The following is a 24,236-nucleotide window of genomic DNA, read 5'->3' as shown; positions in this document are numbered from 1 at the left end:
AGCCGGGCAAAGACCATGAAGCGATTAAGCTTGGTCTGCAGGTTTGAGATCTCTGTCTGCTCCCCCTAACACTCCTACAGCTGCCATCAATAGATCACTGGGTGTAAACCCTGGATATCACCACGCAACATGCTGGGAGCCTCAATGCAGCATTATGCATGACATATGCACTTTAAAAATAGCTTCTGCTTAAAGAAATATTACAGGCACCAGCAAGAGGCCAGACCAGGACATCTTACACCTTGACAACCTCCAGCTGATGGGATGCCCCTTTAGGGCTGCTGTCACTCAGGCATACGTCAGAGCAGAATAACAGGATGTAAACCCTAACCCTGCTGCCGATAAATTCAGCTGGGTTGGAGCTGAAAAATCTGGGCCAACGTATATAGGATGGACAGGCAAGCGCTCCAAGCATGATCTGCCTATTTGCACATGGACACTCCGCTGTGCACGCCATTCCCAGGAGCACCTCAGCCACCGGAACTGACTCCAACCAGGTGCCTGAATGGAGGGAATATGGACCAGGGGAGGTCCACGAACATATGCACAAAGACCTTTGACTGCTCCTAGCCCAGCTCTCCCCAGATATCAGGGAGAAGTTAGAAAGCAGAGGAACACAGAGGAGGGGAGAAATAAGATTAGGCACATCCCCTGGCTGGGAAGATATTGGACATTTACAACCAGCAGGTGAAGTTAGGACTGTGGAGCATTTATCCAGCTAAAAGACACGAGCACAAAGGGGGCCCACCGTCTGCTGTCCTTCGCTCCCCCAGCTGAAGTCAGTGGAGTGAGCCAGGTGTAGCGAGGCCAGTCTCTGGCTGCAAGAGAGGCTGGAAGACATGTGGCATTTGCAAAAGAAAGGAAAGAAGGAGACAGATGAGCGTACAACGCAGTGTAGCGTGCAGGGCTGCTCGGCTCAATCAGACGTAATGGAAATCTATGGCACAGAGCTGGCAATTACACATGTATCCCTTTCAGGCCCATTTGTTACAGCCACTGTGAGTGTCAGCGCTCCAGTTCGGAGGGGAGGAGAGGGGATCATTAACGGAGAGCCGTCAGCAGGAATGCGTCCCCAGCTGGCCCTTATGCCTCACTGCTGCTGTTCAGCCCAGAGCCCATGGCGATCCCTTTTCTTTTGAGTGTCTGGCCACCTGTGGTGCGTCATCCATCAGGTGACTTTATGACTGGGCTCATATGGGCGTCACTCCCAGTGGGTCAGGCACCTGCCCTGCACACATAGCTCTGTGATACAAGAGTCCGGCTATGCTCTTGTTGTCTGCGCCATTCTCGGTACCGGGTTTACAATGGTGCCAATGGCACCATGGCACCGGGCCCACACTCAGATGGGGCCTCGGGGCAGAGCACAGGTGGGGCCCTCGGGGAGAAGAGCCTGAGTGGGGGGTGGGGCCACAGTCCAGGCACCGGGGTCCACAAAAGATTAATCCAGCCCTGACTGTTCTATTGCACACTCTAAAGCCATGGCCAAAATGAAAGTAGTTTCCCAGTCTTCACCATTATGATGTGTATCACAGTAGAGCCTAGAGGCCCCAGCTGAGATGAGAGCCCCATCATGTTATGCTGTAGAAACCCACAGCAAGGCAGTCCCCACATCAAAGAGCTTACAATCTAAGTAGGCAAGACAGCTAAAGGATAGGAGGGGAAACTGAGGCACGGAGCTGTACAAGGACTTGCCCAAGGTCACATGCAGATCTGGGAACAGGCCCTTGACTCTCAGCCAGGGGCTCTTCCCACTGGGCGTGCAGCTCTCATTCTGAAAATCACCTGGGAGCGTTTGAACGGCCAAGAAGTAGGAAACGGTTTAGAGGCAGCTGATGTGTCGCCAAGGGAGTGAAGAACCCCCAGTGACAAAGGGAGCAATGGTGATTAGGCTGCAGGAGGAGAAGTTATCTGAGGCTAAAGGAGAAGCATGGGCTGTGTCGAGCTCTTGGCATACAGTTCTAAAAGAGCTGTGCCCGGCCCCAGGAAGCCTGTGGCAGAGACAGGGAAAAACCTGGGGTCTCTTGACTTCTACTGCTGTTCTCTAACCACTAGACCCTATTTCCTACCATTACAGAGGCAGCATCTAGCTTCATTGGAAGCGGAGAGTCCCAGAAATGGCACAAGAGCGCCCAGTCTCTAGCTCAGTTTTGTAGATCTTAGAGGCTCTGATAGTCTGAATACACAACTGGGGCCAGGTTGTCAGCTGGTGCATGGTAGCAATGCTAATTTACACCCGCTGAGGATCTAGCCCCTAGGCTTTTTGGTACTCACCTGAACTAAACTTCTGAGACGCCATCCTTGAAGCACACCTGTGCAGTGGAAGTAAATACGCTGGAGAACGCTAAGGCAGGACTTGGCTGCCATCACTGAATTCCTGCTCTGGGGTGGAGCAGAGGGGTGGGGAGGAAAAGGAAAAGCCCTTGGAAGTGCACACAATCCACGGTGTTGCAGTTCAGCCCAGGAGCCGGGATGTGAGGCAGGGACGGGATCTGGAACGTGGGGCCATGAGATGTAGTTTCCATTGTCAAGGCTCTGAACACTGAGCAGGACTAGAAACTGCGGACTCACCTCCCCGACAGCTTCCATAAGAGCCCACACATTCCCCACTTCCCAGTGCAACCGCCCCTTTCTTTTGGAACTCCCCAGGGGCTCCTAAGCAGCCACACATGGAGCTGTGAGAGCTTCTCCTGCTGAGCAACCATTGCTAGGGAAGGTGGCCATGAGATATCAGCAGGAGCTCTGCCTGGTGTGACACTGGTGTGCTTCTACCTACGGAAAGAGAGGGGAAACAATCCATCCACACCAGGGATTTTCATCCTCTCTCTCTCTCTTTCTCTGCAGCTCCAAATTCACCTGCTGATTTCTCCCTTGACCCCCTCACCCACTAATGTGTGACCCAGCTTCCATGGCACTTCCAGAGCTCCGGGCAGGAGAGATGTTTCTCTTTATCTTCGTGGCCTTTTCTCCTCTCCTGACTGCTAGGAGAAGTAGACAATTCCACTCTTTAGCTCTCCCTCATGGCTCCCTGGAGCAGGGAAAGAGTCTAGGGACTGCTGAGAAAAGCAGGAACTTCCCCACTCTACCCCACAATTATCCAGAGAGTCTCTCTCTCTCTTCCCCCTTCCTCACAGGGGCAGGGTCCATCCCCTCTCAGGCACTGCCCAAGCCACTCCCACTCTGCCTCACGGCACAGAGACCAAGCAGATTCCTCCTGGGGCTAGTTTACTGCTCACCCTGCTTAAGAGGAGGCAGAACAAGAGACGTACCTGTGGGCAATGAACTGGTGGGGGATGGTGAAGCACCCTGGTTAGGACCCCCCCCCCCCCCCCAAGCTGCGTTGGGATCACCTATGCATCCGAAGAAGTGAGGTTTTTACTCACGAAAGCTTATGCCCAAATAAATCTGTTAGTCTTTAAGGTGCCACCAGACTCCTTGTTGTTTTTGTAGATACAGACTAACACGGCTACCCCCTGATACTTGATCCCAAGGTCAGAAAGCTCAGGCTATGGAATGGGGAGCTGTTGTGACCCACTGGTGGTTATGGGACCAATTCTCCTCGCAGACTAGTGTAAATCAAGAGTAATCCCACTGAGCTCCATGGGTAACACCAGCATGAAAGCAGGGTCAGTGACAGGAGAATCAGGAGCTCATACCAGGCTGCACCCCTCAAGTGGATGTAGTGCTAAGGCCTGGGTCCCATGTTTGGTCACCTTGAATTTAGATGTCTGACTCCTCATGTACCTACAACAAGGCAGAGTGCAGAACTGAACAGAACATGGGTGTGGGTGCCAAAGACTCCTGGGTTCAAACCATACCTCCACTCACTCTGACCATGCTGAGATCCTCAGCTGGGGTAAACTGCCTGCTATAGAGCTACACTGATTCACACCAGATGAGGATCAAACATTAGTGCCCTAAGTTTGGCACCTATACCAGGTGCCTGATTATCAAATGCCTCGAGCACCCTCAGCTCCTCTGGCCTCCCATTCGTCTTCAGCTTCCCTGCACCTCACTTTCCCAGGCTGTGAAATGGGGATATACCTGGGCCTTAATTCATCAATATTTGCAAAGCACCCATCTGGTCCTGGAATATGGGGGTGCTGGATAAATGCAAAGTCTCAGGATTTGTAGGCAGTTGTGGGACAATATAAGTAATTATTTCAGTATCTAACTTTAGACACTCCAGCCAAGATTTTCCATTTGGGGGGTGGGGCCCAACATGGGGCTTGCTGATTTAGACTGGGTGAGTGCTCCGAATTTCCCAAAGATCAGGCCCCTTTAAGGCGTCTCAAAAACGGAAGCACCGCCCCCTCCCCGCTCCAAATCACTGTGGAAATCTTGGCCTCTGTGTTACAAAAGCTAAGGGGATGCTAGGCAAGCTTCCAGGGCCTTTATCACACAGGCAGGACAATAATAAATAGTGAACAAAGAAAATTAAACTGTAGCCAGAGCAGTTAAAGTAAATGCAAACCATCACAAGCAGTAAGGCTTTGAAAACAAACACACACACTGGTGCTGCCAATTCTCCTTTCTAAATGGTGGCGGCCAATTCTCCTATCCCCAGGGGATCCCCACTAGGGATGCTGGGTCCCCCCCACCTCCCCCCACCTCCCTTCTCTCCCATTGCTAATGAGTATCTGGGCCACCTACTCCAGCGCCAGCTAATAGCTGGAAATTAGCATGGAATTGATAGCTTGCTATTAATGACATCTTGGCCTATCAGGCTCCCAGCACAGCAAGTGACAGGCTGTGATTTTCCCCCATGTGGTACAGGGCAGAACACAAGACAGCATTAGACGTGCTGAAGTTATACTGGTTACTCTGAGAGTTTTATACCCACCTCTGCTCCCCCATCACACACAGAAGCTCACCCTGTGTCCACCATGCAGAAGGTTGCATCTGTTTGGGAAAATACGACAGTGGCCCCTACCTGTGGGAGCACTGAGAACATGCAAAGCGGACCGATGCTCCCACGCCAAGAGCACAGCGGTGTTTAGATGGCTAAGAATCAGGTAGCCCCTCTCACAGCCATTGGGGTCTCGTCAAGGCTTGACCAAGATGCAGCAGAAACAACAGCAACTGCCTCTTCCCCAGATGGGCATGGCGGGAGAGCTGCCCAATGAGCATGCTCCCCAAGAGATGGTAAGCTGTCTGGGGCAGGGGCTGTCTGTTCTGGGTTTGTATGGCACAATGGGGTCCATGGTTGGGACTCATGGGCACTGTGGTAATACAGTCATAACGTATTGAGCCAGGTCTTCAGCTTGTGTAATTCAGCATCGACTTCAGTGGATGCCAGCTGAGGATCAGGCTCTTTATCCTTCAGGATAAACCTGTTATTTGGAGGCCTTGTTCACAGTGCAGGTCAGAAGTGATGCGAGTTTGGTGGGTCTCAGCCTGGTCTCTGCTCATCATTCATCCGCTTCTCAAAACCTCTGCCCAGCTAGTCCTGCCTGGCAGCTTCTCCAACCCATTGAACGATTGACCCACCCCTCCACCAACTTCCAGTTATGCTCCAGCTGCAGCTGTGTGGGCAAAGGGACGTTTATTCATCTAGCCTGCCCTCACGCCACGTGACGCTTCCTGGTAGGTGAGGGCAAGGGGAGCAGCCAATGAATCAGACTGTAGGGGGCAACAGGATGGGGTAGAACCAATGTACAGAGTAGTCTATCTATCTATGGTGGCCCCCCATCACTGCAGTATGGCTAAGCCATGCCAGTACTGCCCAGGCTACCACAGCTATTTATACCCATGCTGAGCATCATACCCCTTGCTTGTAGTGTAGACGTAGGCTGTCAGTGGCTCTCAACCTTTCCAGACTACTTTCCAGTGGCCTTTCCGGAGTCTGATTTGTCTTGTGTATCCCCAAGTTTCACCTCACTTAAAAACTACTTGTGACACTGTATGGAATCGCGGGGACAGTTTAGGATATTATGAATACCAATATTGTAAAATGGCAATGTGTTGTGCCAGATATGCCGTGTAAGGTATCTGCAAAAATGTTATAATTTGCCAAGTATGATCGTCTTGTTTATATGTTTGTAGTACCTTTGTATTATGAGTTATAGATATATAGGGTATCACTGTATTTCCAAACTTGTGCTGTGTTTCAGGGTGACACCAGTAGAGGGAATGGCTGCTTGATGGCCCATGAAGGGACATCAGCTGTACAATGAACCCATTGAAGGAGCCAAGGGCTACCACCTTACGACTCAGCAAGGCATGCAGGGGCATGCCTATGGAGAGAACTCTACGGCCTTTCAATGCCATGTGCTGGGCAGCTTGTGGTTGAAACAAAGGAAGTACCAGACCAGACACATGGCAAAAGGATGATAAAGGGCAGCTGCATCATCTCCATTTTGTCTTCAGTCCTATTTCTTGACTTGTCGTCAGTCCTGCTTCTTGCTTCTGGAGTAACTTTTCTACAAATGAAGCTCTGAACAAAGGACTGAATGACCCATCCAAGCTGTGGATGTGTTCCAGAGGGACTTTCAAGTCAACAAACCCACCAATACTGCTAAGGACCTGATATATGGACTTTGAAGTCTTTGGGTAGGTCTACACTTACCGCCGGACCCGGAGGTAAGCAATCAATCTTCTGGGATCGATTTATCGCGTCTTGTCTAGACGCGATAAATCGATCCCGGATCGATCCCGGAAGTGCTCACCATCCACGCCGGTACTCCAGCTCAGCGAGAGGAGTACGCGGCATCGTCGGGGGAGCCTGCCTGCTGCATCTGGACCCGCGGTAAGTTCGAACTAAGGTACTTCGAATTCAGCTATGTTATAATGTAGCTGAATTTGCGTACCTTAGTTCAAAATGGGTGGTTAGTGTGGACCAGGCCTTTGTATATATGTGATTTAACAACTCTCTTCTTGTTCTTTCTTTTGTCTTTATAATAAACCTTTAGTTTTAGACACTAAAGGTTTATCTGGCAGCATGGTATTTTGGGTAAGATCCAAACGTATACTGACCTGGTAACATGGCTGACCCTTAGGGATCAGAAGAACATTTTATATATGTGAGCAGAGTTTTTTAAATAACTTCTCACTGTACTGGACCTAGGTGCTGACTGGGAGCCAGAGAACAGAAATGCAATAAAGGAGGCTGTGTGATTTCTTTTTTGCTTCTTGATAACCCGGGTGGGGGATCAAAAGCACAGTTTGCAACTGGTTGGGGAGTTTAACTTCAATGTTACCCACCAATCTTGGGAGTATCTGCTCTCCCTTTTGCAGCCTGTCCTGACCTTGACATTTCCAGTGAGGGCTGCTGTAGGTACAGCGGGTCACTACTTGCTTACAAAAATCAGACATAAAAATACAGAAGTGTCACAGCACACTGTTACTGAAAAATCTTTTACTTTCTCATTTTTACCATATGATTATAAAATAATTCATTTGGAATATAAATATTGTACTTACATTTCAATGTACAGTATATAGAGCAATATAAACAAGATATTGTCTGTATGAAATTTTAGATTGTACTGACTTTGCCAGTGCTCTTTATGTAAAACTAGAGTTGATGTACCCTGTCGAAGACCTGTGTACCCCCAGGGGTATGCATACCCCTGGTTGAGAACCACTGGGCTAAGTGACTTGCCCAAGGTCATACAGGATGTCTGTGGCAATGCAGGGAATCGAGGCCAGAACTCTAAAGTCCCAGATAAGTGCCCTAACCCCTGGGCCATCTTGCCTCTGAGACAAAGCAAGGAGCGGTGCAATGTATTTACCTGAGGGTATGGCAGGAGAGCGACATGGGAAGCCCCATCACTTCTTACCTAATAGACCATGGAAAACAGATTCACAGTGGGAGGAAGATGGAAGGACAGGCCACATCTGCTTCTAACGTCTATTAGGCTGGGTCTACACTACCCGCCTGAATCGGCGGGTAGAAATCGACCTCTCGGGGATCGATTTATCGCGTCCCGTGGGGACGCGACAATCGATCCCCGAATCGACGCTCTTACTCCACCAGCGGAGGTGGGAGTAAGCGCCGTCGACGGGAAGCCGCAGAGGTCGATTTTGCCGCCGTCCTCACAGCGGGGTAAGTCGGCTGCGATACGTCGAATTCAGCTACGCTATTCACGTAGCTGAATTTGCGTATCTTAAATCGACTCCCCCCTGTAGTGTAGATGTAGCCTTAGAGACACATGGTGGGTGAGGTAATATCTTGTACTGGACCAACTTCTGTTGGTAAGAGAGACAAGCTTTTGAGCTACACAGAGCTCTTCTCCAGGTCTGGGAAAGGTACTCAGATTGTCACAGCTAAATGCAAGGTGGAACAGATCATTTAGAATAAATAGTTAACACGTATTTCAAGCAGTTAACATATATTCAAGGTGAAGTGGCCAGTTTATACTCTCCAGTCATAGGGGAAAAGGAGAAAAAAAAGCTGTTATAATAAACCATAAATCCAGCATCTCTATTCAGTCCATGATTTTTAATGTCTGGCAAAGTTATGAATTTAAGTTCCCAGACTCATCTTTTGAAGGTGCTGAGTATGAGGACTGAGAAGTCAGGTATAGAATGATCACTTTGTAAAAAGGGTTCACCCACAGGTGACTATGGGGTTTTTGTCTTTTATCATTTTCCTGTGTGAGTTCCTTCCTGACACAAGGAAGAAAGAAAAGAGAAGAAAGGAGAGCAGCAGAATACGGACCCTGGACTTCAGAAAAGCAGACTTTGACTCCCTCAGGGAACTGATGGGCAGGATCCCCTGGGAGAATAACACGAGGGGGAAAGGAGTCCAGGAGAGCTGGCTATATTTTAAAGAATCCTTATTGAGGTTGCAGGAACAAACCATCCCGATGTGTAGAAAGAACAGTAAATATGGCAGGCGACCAGCTTGGCTTAACAGTGAAATCTTTGCTGACCTTAAAAACGCACAAAAGAAGCTTACAAGAAGTGCAAGATTGGACAAATGACCAGGGAGGAGTATAAAAATATTGCTCAGGCATGCAGGAGTGAAATCAGGAAGGCCAAATCACACTTGGAGTTGCAGCTAGCAAGAGATGTTAAGAGTAACACGAAGGGTTTCTTCAGGTATGTTAGCAACAAGAAGAAAGTCAAGGAAAGTGTGGGCCCCTTACTGAATGAGGGAGGCAACCTAGTAACAGAGGATGTGGAAAAAGCTAATGTACTCAATGATTTTTTTGCCTCTGTCTTCACGAACAAGGTCAGCTCCCAGACTGCTGCACTGGGCAGCACAGTATGGGGAGAAGGTGACCGGCCCTCTGTGGAGAAAGAAGTGGTTCGGGACTATTTAGAAAAACTGGACGAGCACCAGTCCATGGGGCCGGATGCGCTGCATCCGAGGGTGCTAAAGGAGTTGGCGGATGTGATTGCAGAGCCATTGGCCATTATCTTTGAAAACTCATGGTGATCGGGGGAGGTCCGGTATGACTGGAAAAAGGCTAATGTAGTGCCCATCTTTAAAAAAGGGAAGAAGGAAGATCCGGGAAACTACAGGCCAGTCAGCCTCACCTCAGTCCCTGGAAAAATCATGGAGCAGGTCCTCAAGGAATCAATTCTGAAGCACTTAGAGGAGAGGAAAGTGATCAGGAACCAGTCAGCATGGATTCACCAAGGGCAAGTCATGCCTGACTAACCTAATTGCCTTCTATGAGGAGATAACTGACTCTGGATGCGGGGAAAGCAGTGGATGTGTTATTCCTTGACTTTAGCAAAGCTTTTGATACGGTCTCCCACAGTATTCTTACCACCAAATTAAAGATGTATGGGCTGGATGAATGGACTATAAGGTGGATAGAAAGCTGGCTAGATCATCAGGCTCAACGGGTAGTGATCAATGGCTCCATGTCTACTTGGCAGATGGTATCAAGCGGAGTGCCCCAGGGGTCGGTCCTGGGGCCAGTTTTGTTCAATATCTTCATTAATGATCTGGAGGATGGCGTGGACTGCACTCTCAGCAAGTTTGCAGATGACACTAAACTGGGAGGAGTCGTAGATACGCTGGAGGGTAGGGATAGGATATCGAGGGACCTAGACAAATTAGAGGATTGGGACAAAAGAAACCTGATGAAGTTCAACAAGGACAAGTGCAGAGTCCTGCACTTAGGACAGAAGAATCCCATGCACTGTTACAGACTAGGGACTGAATGGCTAGGTAGCAGTTCTGCAGAAAAGGACCTAGGGGTTACAGTGGATGAGAAGCTGGATATGAGTCAACAGTGTGCCCTTGTTGCCAAGAAGGCTAACAGCATTTTGGGCTGCATAAGTTGGGGCATTGCCAGCAGATTGAGGGACGTGATCATTCCCCTCTATTCGACATTGGTGAGGCCTCATCTGGAGTACTGTGTCCAGTTTTGGGCCCCACACTACAAGAAGGATGTGGAAAAATTGGAAAGAGTCCAGCGGAGGGCAACAAAAATGATTAGGGGGCTGGAGCACATGACTTATGAGGAGAAGCTGAGGGAACTGGGATTGTTTAGTCTGCAGAGGAGAAGAATGAGGGGGGATTTGATACCTGCTTTCAACTACCTGAAAGGGGGTTCCAAAGAGGATGGATCTAGACTGTTCTCAGTGGTACCTGATGACAGAACAAGGAGTAAAGGTCTCAAGTTGCAGTTGGGGAGGTTTAGGTTGGATATTAGGAAAAACTTTTTCACTAGGAGGGTGCTGAAGCACTGGAATGGGTTACCTAGGGAGGTGGTGGAATCTCCTTCCTTAGAGGTTTTTAAGGTCAGGCTTGACAAAGCCCTGGCTGGGATGATTTAGTTGGGAATTGGTCCTGCTTTGAGCAGGGAGTTGGACTAGATGACCTCCTGAGGTCCCCTCCAACCCTGATATTCTATGATTCTATGATAAGAGTGTAGTGGTTGTCAGGTTTCACCCACCTAGTTGTTATTGGGGCATTTAGTGCACTGGATGAGGTACACCTCATGTTGTGATAGGAATGTGTAGGACCCATGGATCCTGAAAGGTGTGTTGTGGGGAGTGTTGATCATTTACTCCTGAGGGAATTAAACATTCTGCACCAAAAAATATTTTAAAATTCTGCAGTGGAGATAGGTCTACAGGTTTTACATCTGTTGTTATGGCAGGGTCTGGTGCCACTTTGAGATGGTCTGTGAGGAGCTTGCTTCTGCTGATAAGCTTGGATTGATTGGGGGGTTATTTGAAGGCCAGAAGTGGGGATTCAGGAAAGATTTCTTTCAGGATGGGGTCCCTATCGGGTATGGATTGTAGTTGTTTAATGAGACCCTGTATGGGTTCCAGCATAGGGTGATAGGTGACAACTAGGGATGTGCAGTCAAAGGGAGTTTTATTTCCGTATTGAAGCAGGTTCTCTTGGGGGATTTTAATGACCTGTTCCATCATGTGATCTACTTCTCTGGTAGAGTGTCTTTGTTTGGTGAAGGCAGTTGTAAGTGAGTTACGGTGTACACCCCGGACTTTCTCCTCAGAGCATATTCTGTGGTAGCTGGCTGTAGCTAACAGATTTCTTGGTGTGTTTGAGGTGGTTACTGGATCTGTGCCCCGCTTGTGAGAATGGTCAATGGCATGGTGCAGACCTGCTTCTAACAGACATGGTGAGAAATGGGTGTTAAATCCAATACAGTCTATAGTTTCCCTTGGCCTTGGGCTAGCATGAGTATAAACCTTGCTCATAACAGATGCGTTCTCGGTTTTTACTGGCATTGTGGTGTGTGTCTGGCCTGAGTGTGGTTTCTATAATCCAAACAAACACAAGAGCCATGTGTCATCCCAGCAAGAGAGAGAAGCAGGACAGCCCTTATGGACTAAAGAAAGGCACAGATCTGACCCCTTTAAGAATCACAATTGACCTCAGCCTTAGTATCCCCATCACTGTGTGAAATGCAAGTTGACAATGATACTGTGAAGGAGCACAGAAAGCCACAGACTCCGTTCAATCCTCTTGGTGATCTGCGGGGCACACATAGCAAGATCTCAGTCAGTTTCTGGCCGAAGGTCTAGTGGATAATTCATAGCAAATAATTCAGTGGCTGGATTTCATCCTTTTTCTGACCAGGGAGCCCTCTTTCCTTGAACGTATTCGCTATTTCAAATTCCAACTGGTCAGTTCTGCAAGTTTTATTTTCATCTGTGGCTTGACTGCCAGCTGTTTGCTATGAATATTTAGTTCTCAGTAATAGCCATTCAAGCAGAGGTCAGTCCCACCCCAACTAACCTATAAGAAGTGCATGAAACTTACTTACTGCTATGTATTGTCTGCATGGCTCCTGGTGTCACAGCCCAGGTACGTGCGTGCGTGCGTGCGCACACACACACAAATTCATGCCCCCCTCCATTCCCTTCTGTAGGCTACCCCACTTATTATGGAAACCAATTTGTCTTTGACCTCACTGGGAGATGCATCAATGCTAGCAAACCACACACGCTCATCCACCCTTCCCCTAGACCCTGTTACTGCCTAAGCAAACAGCTCCCTAAAGGGAAGAGAAATGCCGAATCAGATGCAGGGAGAAGGTAGCGGGGACCCGTGGGCATTGCGGTGTGTGAAGCTTCCTCTGACATAAGACTCCCTCAAGGAACAGACACAGGAACGAGCAGCGAAGCGCAACTAAGGTTACCGTTGGGACCTGGTAGAAATGTCACCCAACAAGAAACATTTCAAGAAAGTTGCCTGGGAGGGAATCTTCACTCCATAATAAAACTGTCACCGCAGCCACTTTGGCTCCTCCCTTCCCTGTCCTTTTATTGGCTTCCTTTCCTTTAATAACCCAGCAGTTCTTTTATGGTGAATGCCTCGCCTCTGAGCTCAGCTGCCTGAGATTGTAGAGCAGAAACAGGCCTACCACTGGAGGGATGTGCAAAAGCTACCTGCAGTGCTGGACTCGGGGGTGGGAGTGGGGGGGGGGCAAGATTTCCCAGTGATTCTGGCTGGCTCAGTTCTTGGAGGCCCAGTTTGAGATGCCTTAAAGGGGCCTGATTTTTCAGACACTGCGGAGCATCCACATTCTATGCATCCAATGAAGTGGGCTGTAGCCCACGAAAGCTTATTCTCAAATAAATTTGTTAGTCTCTAAGGTGCCACAAGTACTCCTGTTCTTTTTGCGGATACAGACTAACACGGCTGCTACTCTGAAATCTACCTTTAATGACGCTAATACACAGCTCTGACCTAGCACCTTTCATCCACAGAGCAAACCAGTGTTTTCCAAAGAAGTCCGTATCATTATCCCCATTCTACAGAATGGGAAACTGAGGCACCGAGCTGCAACATGATTGGCCCAAGATCACCTAGCAGGCCAATGGAGGACTGGAACCTAAGTTTCCTTAGTGCCAATTCAATGTGTGATCCACTAGGCCACACTGCCTCCCTTTGGGATCCAAACATGGAGGAACCCAAAATCACTTGTGAGAATCTTGGTCACACAGTCCTTACGCTGAAGAGGCCCAAGAACTATGATTGCACTTGGGTGCAAGGGTGCATTATGCCCTCTATACCCCTGTATGCCGCTCTACAGCCTAGCCCCTCAAGTGCTTTGGGATCCTCCTGGATGGAAGATGCTGTATAAATGTGACAGAGAGGAGGTAATGGGAACAATATGCAGGTAAGAAGGAGGATGAGAATCACAAGGGAAAGGGGAGAAAGGGCAGAGGAGGGATGCGGAAGAGTCACAGTGATGCAGCCTTTGAAAGGGCATAGGCTCACCTTCACACGCCGGGGAAACGTGCTGTGCGAGTGCAGTACTGCAGGCCACCCCAGCAGAACAGGGCTGGGGGAAAGGCAGAGATGTTAATAGCCCTTTGCAAGGAGTTAAAAATCTCCAGCGTGGCCTAGCCTTTTGCAAAGGAATGTGACATGCAAATTAAATGCTTGCCCTCTGCCTGGGTGGGGCGGAATTGGACAAGGCGTCCTTCAACCTCCAGTGAGAGAGACCGGACTGTGCTATCATCCCAATCCTCCAACCCCAGGGAGTCAGGGAGGCCGGGAACATTGGAGCATTTACAGCAGCAACCGGGAAAGGCCATGCTGTGTCAGAGGCAAAACCAGCCTGCCTAAGGAGTCCCCATTGCCACAGGAAGCCATCCCTGGGCCCCGTCTCCCTGTGTGTGCTGGGGCCAGAGAGAGAAGATTGCCTCCAGTCCCAGCAGTGAAGGGGGAACGTCAATTGCAGCAGCTCAGTATAAAGAGCTCATCGGCCACCATACCCATTCCTGTGCCTAGGGAAGCCAGTGCTTCTTTGGTCTGGTGGGTAGGGCAGGGACCTAGGAGACCTGTGTTACATGCCTAGCTCTGCTGTGAGACCTGGAGCAAGTCATCTGGCTTCTCTTTCTGCATCTCATCCTGTGTCTGTCTTGCCTGCTAGATTTTGAGCCAGGACTCCCTCTCGCTGCGTGATCATATGCCGCCTTGCCCGAGGAGACCCTGATCACAGCGGAGGCCTCTAGGAGCTACCATACTATAAATAGTCATCATCAGCTCCTCTCTCTGGAACTGAACACAGGACTTCACAGCACAGCCTAGTTACGGCCGTGTGATAGGCAGATAGTGTAGAGGTTGGGGCAGTGTGCTAGGAATCAGGAGTGTAGCTCTGCTCCTGATTTGCTCTGGGACCTTGGGTGAGTCACCTAACCTTCCTGTACCTCAGTTTACCCCCTCTGTACAATGGATACAATACGTCCCTGCCTCACAGGGATGATGTGTGGCCTAATTCATAACGGCCTGTCAAATGTTTTGGAGGTGCTAGAGAAGCACAAAGTGTCAGTACTACAGGCAGCCTCTCCAGGACACACTTCTCTATACCATGCCCCTTGTGACCTACACCATCGTCTCCCTCCCAGTGACAGCGTGGGCTGGCAGTAGTAAGGGGGTTAACCCAATTCTGCAGGAGTCGGAGGAGCTGGAAAGCTTGGGGAACGGCTTTGCCATGTGTACTATGGCTGCTGACATGCTATGGATTAAAGTTAATGGGTTTGGGGCCCCTGAATCCCCTAGGACACTGAAAGTCTCAGCCTGGAACTCCATGTCTTGTCACTGAAAAACCAAGTGTTGAACCAATTGACAGAACAGTGACAATCAGAGGGCCTGAGAATCCCCTATGTAAAAACCGTGCCTTGGTACGTTCTCCCTGCTGCCCCAGGGGAACCCCTTTGGAGCACACAGCTCCCTGACCGCGACGCACTCCCAGCGCATCATTTCTCCAGCTCCCAAGTGATAGATGGAGCGATGAAGAAGGCAGCTCGACTCCTAGCGTGAGTGCTAGCCGGCAGACAAAATCCAGTCCAATCAACCCCGTCGGGCTATAAACGTGCTACTTATCCACTCCGCAGCTGTTTCTTGCATCTGGATGTGCCAAGCACTCAAGAAGCAGCATCTGGCAGTGACTCCTTCATTAGCTGTTTCATACACGTGCTCACATCAGTCACAGGGAGCTGGCCAGGCCGCTGCTGACCATATGGGGCTAGCGTGTGCTTCATCTATGTCAGGTTCTTCCAGCAAATGAAAATGTTTCTCCTGCGCGTCCCCAGGACCTGTTCCTTCAATCCCAGCCTAGGTGTGATTGAAGGCTAATCTCCTTCCAACTCTTGGCGAAATGGTGCGCGTGACAAGGGTGATATATGAAGCCTTCCCTAGAGTCAGCCCTTTAATGGCTCTGGTAAGACACCTCCAGATGTTTTCAGATTATAAATGAATTCCTTTTGCAACTAAAGATGAAGCTGGAATGTGTGTCCTGAAAATCCACTTAAACTCATGCCGTCTGTGACTAGAGACCAATCTCCCAGAATTCGACCCTTTCTGCTCCCCCTCAAAGCTGTTCTCGCATTGGGCTGTTGATGCTTAAGGATATGGATGGGTCACATACTGCGCCACACTCCCGTCTGCTCAGTAACCAATTAGAGAGAACAAATAGCTCTGCATGTGCGCACACTGCTTCAGACCACCTGCTGGAAGGGATGTGAAACCTGGTCTTCCTTCGAGATGGAGCGCAGGTGGTTTGTAGTTTATTACTGTGTAAGGAGATAGAGGAGCGGGGACTAGGGGGGTGAAATAGGATGGAAATGGTAAAAATAGCTGGAGTCCTTGGCTAGGTAAGAGTTGCTAAATGGAAAGAAACATTAATTTCCTTTTCCTGGTGTTTTCTGTGAAATTGTCTCTTTACACATCCTCTCCGTTTGGAAGAAGGCATGCATGCATCCAACGAAGTGGGCATTCACCCACGAAAGCTTATGCTCCAATACATTGATTAATCTTAACGGTGCCACAGGACTCTCTGTTGCTTTTTACAGATCCAGACTAACACAGCTACCCCTCTGATACTTAGCTCATACATAGCATTTCCCATCCCTAGATTCCACGGGATCATCAGGATCAGTACTGCCATTCTACAGCTGGTGAAACTGAGGCAGAAAAGTGATACACCTTGCCCAACCTCACCCAGCCAGTCAGTGTCAGAGGCAGGACTAAAACACACATCTCAGTGCTCTACCCACTGGACCATACTGCCTGTTCTGTTTCTGCTCTTTCCCTTATTAGCACCTTTGAGGATGACAGGGAAATCAATCTAATTGCCTTTCAGAGTAATTGACATGTCTACCCATTATGCTCTGCATCTTTTTCCCATAAACATGTGCTTTCTAGAGGTCACCCTCCCTTAACTGAGTCTCTTATTTCATTCCCCACCCCCATTGAATTAGTAACTATTTCTGACACAGCCTTGTCTGCCTTTCACATTGGACTTTGGGGGCATTACTGTGAGCCAATGGAAATGCATCTTCTGACAGCTTGAGCCTGGTGGAGAGGGAGAAATTAAGGAGGCAGAGGGAAAAAAAGCCTTCCAATTACAGGCAATTAGTGCTAATTAATGCTCACCTACTGTGCACGGTGCTCCAAATGCAGTCACTCCAGTAGGTGAAGAGAACTCAGCCCTGGGACACCACAGACTTCTAGTTAAACAACCTGGGTTTATGCAGTCTGCACCCTCTGGTAACTAGGAAGCGTTAATTAATCTAGAGAAAAGGAAACAGCATGGGTAATTCAGAGCCTCCACAACCTGGTTGACTCCCATTGATTTCAAGAGGCTTTGGATCTAGCCCCTAGAAAGCTGTGGTGGAGCTGGGTTTGGTCTGGAGGTGAACGCACGAGCCCTTTTCTCTCTCTCACTCATGTCGCACGAGCCCTTTTCACAATCATGTGGATTGTTCGCCTAACTCCTTGCTGGCTGACTCAGGGGGGATGGCACCGCACAGGGCCGCCCAGAGGGGGGGGGCAAGTTGGGCAATTTGCCCCGGGCCCCCAGCCCCACCTCCGCCTTCCCCCATCGCCTCAGCGCGCCGCATCAGGAGCGGCCCTGGACAGCGCTGCAGCGGCGTGGCTCCGGCGTGGGCCTGAGCTCCTCCCACTGAGTCAGAGCCATTTGGTAAGGGGGCGGGGCTGCGAGCTCCGGTCCCGCCGGAGCCACGCCGCTGCAGCGCTGTCCGGGAGCCAGGGCAGCTCCTGGACACGGTGCGCTGAGGCTCCGAGAGAGGGGAGAGGCAGTGATAACCTAGGAGCAGCCCTGAACAGTGCTTCAGCGGGGGGCGGTCAGAGGACGGGGAATGGGGGGTTGGATTGTGGGCGTTCTGGGGGTCTGTCAGGACTTGGCAGGGGGGTGGATAGGGGTCGGGGCAGTCAGGGGACAGGGAGCAGGGGAGGTTGGTGGTGGTGGTGGGGAGACAAGGAGCAGGATGGGTTGGAGAGTCTGAGGGGGGCAGTCAGGGGGCAGGAAGGGGTGGGGGTCGGATGGGGGCAGAGCCAGGCTGTTCGGGAAGGCACAGCCTTCCCTACACTAAAGCTCATTCAGCAGTTTGAGGCTTGCAGACAGCTATTTAACACAAAGAGCCAAGCTGTTATCTTTTCCCTTAGGGCTACCACCATCCCTTTCACTTCTCAAATGCCAAATTATAGTCTACATTTAATTTCAGTGCCATAGGGAGATTCATGTCAGGGGAGGGTAGCTTGAGTCAAGGAAGCCAGCAGAGTATCAGAAACCTGGAAAAATCTCTTGACTGGATGAGCTCAGGCGTTTGGTCACAAGCTGAGGTGGTTCAAAAGTTTTGGATTTTTTTTAAGCAGAATTTTTTTATTGTTTCTTTAAACAATCAAACTCAGCAAGCAGCAAATATTTGGCCACACACTTCTGAAACCCCAAACCATGTTCTGGTTTTGGCAGACTAAATTCAGCTTTTCAATTAAAAAAAACCACAACAAATGTTGAAGGAAAGCAGACATTGTCCGTGATTTTTTCCGCTTTTTAAAAACCCCTAGTTTTTGATCCAAAAAAGTTTTGACGGAAAATATTTGTCCAACCCTTTTAATGAGCTTTAGTGCCTTTTAGCACTAGCTGATGCTAAGAACCAGTGATATCTTGTAAAGGTGACTTGAAAAGAAGTTTTCTCAAAACTGGGTTTGTGCCGAGATGTGGAAGGTTTTTAAATGTTTATTTTTCCCAGGGCTGCCCAGGGGGGCAAGTGGGGCAATTTGCCCCGGGCCCCGCAGGGGCCCTCATAAGACTATAGTATCTATAGTATTGCAACTTTTTTTTAATGGAAGGGACCCCCAAAATTGCTTTGCCCCAGGCCCCCTGAATCCTCTGGGCGGCCCTGGCACCGCAGGCAGCTGCATGCCTACCGCTCTTCACCCGGCTGTTTTCCACACCCCTTCAGAAACATTTTCACCACCTTCCCTTGCAAAAACTTGAGACTCGCATCATGGGTTTTACAGCTAGCCTCATGGGAGGGACAACACGCAGCTGTGCCATCCCAGCAGGAAACCAGCTGAGAAGGCACTCAGAAAGGTGCAATTTCTTTTCCTTATTCCCAGAAAGTACTACTCTGCCATTGGCCCTGACAAATAACAGTTCACTTATCTCCTTGTGCCTGCTCAGCTGTGCCAGCCAGTGCATTAGGGGACCAGAACCAAGGTTCCTGCCATTTCTCGCCCCTCTACACTCACTCCCCACCCACCTGTGCATAGCCCTCATGTTCCCCCAGAGCTTGAAGAGGAGATGTAGGGTATCCACATAAGGGCACGGAGGGTGGGTCTTACTCCCCTTTATGCCCCTCTATGCTGTGTAGACTGGCCCACAATATGGCCCATAGAGATTGTAAGCTCTTTGGGACAGGCACCAAGTCTTTGGGGCTCAGATCCTAACCAGAACCTCTGGGCACTACTGTACTATAATTGTTGGGTGAGAATAACTCAAGCGCTTGTTCCACTCCGATGCACCCAGAATCCCCAAACACAAGGAAATCGAGGCAAGGCATGCAGGTAGGTGGTTAATCAAAACATCTAATAGCCATGAACCAGTTAAGTCAATGTTAAAGTTAGACTTAGGACTTACAATTTGTTAGACCACTCTGTTTATTAGCAAAGCGCTCTGCTAATACACCCAGATAATGTGAGCACCATGCAAGACTTAAACTATTTTATTTATACAGATAAAAGGGCACGAACTTAACAAGATAACAAAAGGAAGCAGAACTGATAACTTTATCTGGGCCTAGGCATACATATTTTATTTTTTTACTATTACCGATCTCCTGTTAATGTCCCACCATTAGCTTAAGTGGACCCATTGTTTTATACCTTAATGTTTCTTTTCCTGACAACTATATTTTAACATTCCTTATTCCTGCTTAAAGGAACATACGGCATTTCTTTAATCCATTCTATTTTAACAATATAATTCATTCTACTTTCACAACCCCTCCTTTTGGTTAAGCTACGCAATGACCAACAATTACTGGGTTTTACATATTAATTGTTTTTTATCTCTTTGTTTATTAGTGATATTTTAAATTATTATATTAGCACTATGGTTTGGGGCAGCTATTTGCGTGGCATGTTTTACACAATTTTGGATGCAACAGGAGATTAACTGAAAACATACAAAAATTATTAGGATTTTAAACAAGATAGTTAGGGCTTCCTGAAACAACCAGTTTTCTATGCCAGAAAAATTGAACAGGTTACTTAGCCACTTTCATAAAGAACTTGGCTCTTTATGGGGAAGATATGCAATTTGTTTTAAGTGGCTAGCACGATTTATTACCTTTTTGGTGTTGTTAGGTATATACACACAACATTTTTTTTTAATGAGAGCACAGGTTTCTTTTTTGGCCGCCAGCACTCTGTTTAATGCCTGACGGTTTTGGAGGGCCATTTGTCGGATTGCCCCTGTTTTTTTGGCCAGGGCTTTTAAACTTTTTTCGGTTTTATTTGCCATTATTTTAACTACTGCTTGTAACCTTAGGAGCCTTTTTGCATGGTGTATTACTCCCCTAAAGGGCACAGGATAATTTTCCTTACGAGGAGTGGTGTTATTGAAAGACTGTATTGTTTTTACTAAGGTTACTGTAGGGGGAACATGAGATTGATTTCTCTGTTTGATTTTAGGTTGAGAAAAAATTTATATTCCCATACACCACTGGCCACAATATGCTGAAGGCAACGGCTTTTTTCCAGATCCAGCCCTGTTCCATTACACATCCAACACCAATGACCTTTTTCCTTCACCACACTTATTTATTTAGATACATTTATTTCCACCATTTCCCAAGCGTCATTGCTGTTCCATGTTTTGTTAAACGGACGAGGTCCTTCAGTGAGGTCTAGGGAATTGAGTGGGATTGCCAGGACAGGAACACCAGTTTGAGAGTGGGCTGGGATGTGGCTGCAGACCCAGCAATTAGAAATATTAAGGGTTTGAGCTATTTACACTTGCTGCTGGATAAAAAAATTGTCATTGTGGACTCCCCAGACCTTAAGACACCAGCAGCCGAGGAACAGGTGCCACCAGAGGCATATGTTGGAGGCAAGGCCCTTCTGGTTTTGACAACCTAAACTGGGGGAACCGCACTTACAGTTTTACGTCCACCAGGCAGCAGGCGCTAGGCTCGCTACTGTTTCTTTTTTGGGCCTTGCTTTAGGTTGTTGTTTGCTTTTGGCAACCCTTACGAGAGCGTAGATTGTAAGGTATTGCAGGCTGTTTCTCTACGTCTTCTTCTGGAGTTAAAATTGACTTTGCATGGTCTGAGGTGATGATTGGTTTGCTAGGGGTGGTGCCTTTTTACACTGCAAAGCATGTATCCAAGCTGCGATGCCAGATAGTTTAACAGCCGTCTGGGTAGTAAGCAGTACCTGATGAGAACCCTTCCACCGGGGCTTCAAGGTGTGTTTTTGATGATGGTGCCATACGTAGACCCAATCACCTGGCTTAAGATCGTGGCAAGCGTCAGAGGTGGGTTCCGTTGGCCAGGCGGCTCGAAGCTGTGAATGGAAGTGACTTACGGCTTGCATTAATTTTTTGCAATATTGAAGGAGCGTACTGTGAATCAAGTTTAAGTCTGGGACTGGAGTAATGGTAGCCATAGCTTGCATAGGGCGTTCCATAACAATTTTAAAAGGACTCAATTTATGCCTTTGGGATGGAGTGGATCGCATTTTTATGAGGGCCCACAGTAAAGCTGCTGGCCAGCTTAACCCTGTAGAGTTACAAATTTTAGCAAGCTTATTTTTAAGTACACCATTTCGTCTTTCAACTGCACCTGCAGTCTGTGGGTGGTAGGGACAGTGCATCAGGTGTGTGATATGTAATATACCATTCAGGTGTTGAACAAGTTGCCCGGTAAAATGTGTACCCCGATCACTGGACAGGGTGGCAGGAATTTTCTTGGCAGGCATAATATGATTTAACAAACATTTGGCAACAGACAGTGTGTCAGCCTTGCAACAAGGAAAGGCTTTAATTTAACCAGAAAATAAACATACCATAACCAAAATAAATGTATATTGTTGACACTTAGGCATTTGTACAAAATTAAGTTGCCAATGCAAGAATGGTGCTTGGGGTAGGCCCCGGAACTCCTGAGCCACTTTTACAGGTTTACCAATATTGTGGCTTTCACAAGTGGTACAGGCGGCACAGTGGTGGGCTGCAAAAGAGCTGAAATGGGGGCCCACCATCCTGCCTTAGTTACAGCAGAGACCATTCCCTCCTTTCCGACATGCACAACACCATGTAGCAGGGCGGCCAGAGGTGGGTAGAGTGAAAAGGGGGCCACAAAGGCGCTGGTAGGTGAATGCCAAAGGGAATCAGGATGTAGAGAACAACCTTGGGCAACCCAAGAGTTCTTTTGGCTTCTGGGGCAGAGTCTTGGAGCAGGGTGAGGTTAGTGAGGGACTATGAGGGTAAGAGGAGAGTGGAGGACAAGGGATTTAGACATTTTGTCTAGGCACGCTGCGGCAGCCACAGCATGCAGGCAGGGGGGCAAGCCTTGGGCAACAGGGTTCAAAGTGGCAGAGAAATAAGCCACGGGGCGGTTTTTGTTCTTGTGCATCTGAGTGAGGACTTTAAGTGCACACCCAGATTGTTTGTGGCAGAAAAGGGTAAAAGGCTTAGAATAGTCAGGTAGCCCTAAAGCGGGGGCAGAAGCCAAACCCTGTTTGAGGAAAACAAAAGCAGAGTTGGCCTTAGGGGGCCACGGCATGGGGTCAGGCACAGAGAATTGAGTGAGTTTTTGGAGCAGTTTTGCAAGGGAGGCATATTGGGGAATTTATTGCCTGCAAAATTTAGCCATGACCAAAAACTTTTGAAAGCTAAGGATAGCTTGGACGCAGGCGGGAGAAAGTGTACGGGAACCCTGGGAGAGGAGAAAACCATCGTATGTGACAGAGGCTTGACAGAGCTGTAGCTTAGAGCGAGAAGCCTTGTGATCCTTGTTTGCTAGGGCAGTAAGGAGCACTAAAGAATTAATTTTTGAGGCAGACAACGAAGGGAAACAGAGGAGTAGATTATTTACATATTGGACTAGTGTGGACCCGGACGGGAAAACAGGGTCAGTGAGGTTTTGGGCTAATCCTTGGGAAAAGTAAGATGGGCTTTTAGTATACCCCTGAGGGAGCGTGGTTCATGTGTACTGTTGCCCCTTGTAAGAAAAGGCAAAAAGATACTGGGAGTTAGGGTGAACTGGGACAGAAAAGAAAGCAGAGCACAAATTAACAACAGTAAAATGAGTTGCACTTGATGGGATAGAAGCCAGAATTGTTGCTGTGTTAGGAATAACAGGAAAGGGAGAGAAAGATTATTGATAATTAAAACACATTTACCCATGGGAGTGAGAGGTAGTAAAGGAGCAAAACATTTTTGAGGTTTCCCGGCATCCCGTTATTGCTGTGGGACAAAGTAAGGCTGGGGACTGTCGGGCTGTGCCAACAGGGGGTTAGATGGTTGTTTACAGAGCTATTAGGCCAGCGCGGACACTTGTTTTTCCAATGTCCAGGCTGCTTACAGTAATTACAAACATTTTAAAAACCTGAAAATTCAGTTTCACAGCCCCTCCCGCCCCTTCCGCAACCAAGTTCCCGGCCCCGGTACTGTTTGCCCTACCCTGGGCCATTAAATTTTGGGAGGACTGTTTTGTTTTTTTAGAGTGCAGTGGCAGTGCTTTGCCACTGCTTGCAATTTGTTTATGGTTTTGCGTTTTTTACCCAACACTTATTTGCTTTAGCATACTGCCAATAGCAGGTAGGAGGCCATTAACAAACGCATGAGCCGGGGCCCCCTGTTTATTTTCACCCGGCTGCTGTATACCAGAATGTTGCAGAAAAACATCAGTCAGCATAGTCACCCATGTGCGATAGTCACCCAGGCTTTCTTCCTGTCGCTGTTTACAGCAATGTATGGCTGTTCAGTTGGTTTTAGGAGTTTATACTTGAGGGAGCAACATCCGACGAAGTGAGCATTCATCCACGAAAGCTTATGCTCCAATACATCTGTTAGTCTTAAAGGTGCCACAGGACTCTCTGTTGCTTTTTACAGATCCAGACTAACACGGCTACCCCTCTGTTACTGTACTTGAGGGATGGCCTTATGTAGGTTTTTAGCTTGGTCTTTACCTTTTTTTTTTTTCTTCAGTATTTAGCATCCGGACCGGTGTCTGGCAAAGTAGAGTGTCGCTCACTGACGGGCCAATTGGCTGCTGTGAGCCATTTTTCATGCTCGCTAGGGGTTACAAGTAGCTTGCACAGCTGCAGGAGGTCTGCCTCAGAGGGTTTATAGGTGTTGCACACTAACAAAAATTCCTCTGCAAATGTGGTAGGATTTTTCAGGGGCTTCGGAAAGCCTTTTACAATTGAATGGAGCTTTGTACGAGTCCAGGGTTTATAGCTCCAAGTGGGACCCTCCTGTTGGCCCCCAGTATGCAGGATTCGGAGGGGAACCTGGATAGTTTTAGAGCCAGAGCAC

This window comes from Chrysemys picta, chromosome 8 (assembly GCF_011386835.1).
Source record: "Chrysemys picta bellii isolate R12L10 chromosome 8, ASM1138683v2, whole genome shotgun sequence".
Classification (NCBI taxonomy): Eukaryota; Metazoa; Chordata; order Testudines; family Emydidae; genus Chrysemys; species Chrysemys picta.
Note: the sequence above shows the minus strand (reverse complement) of the source record.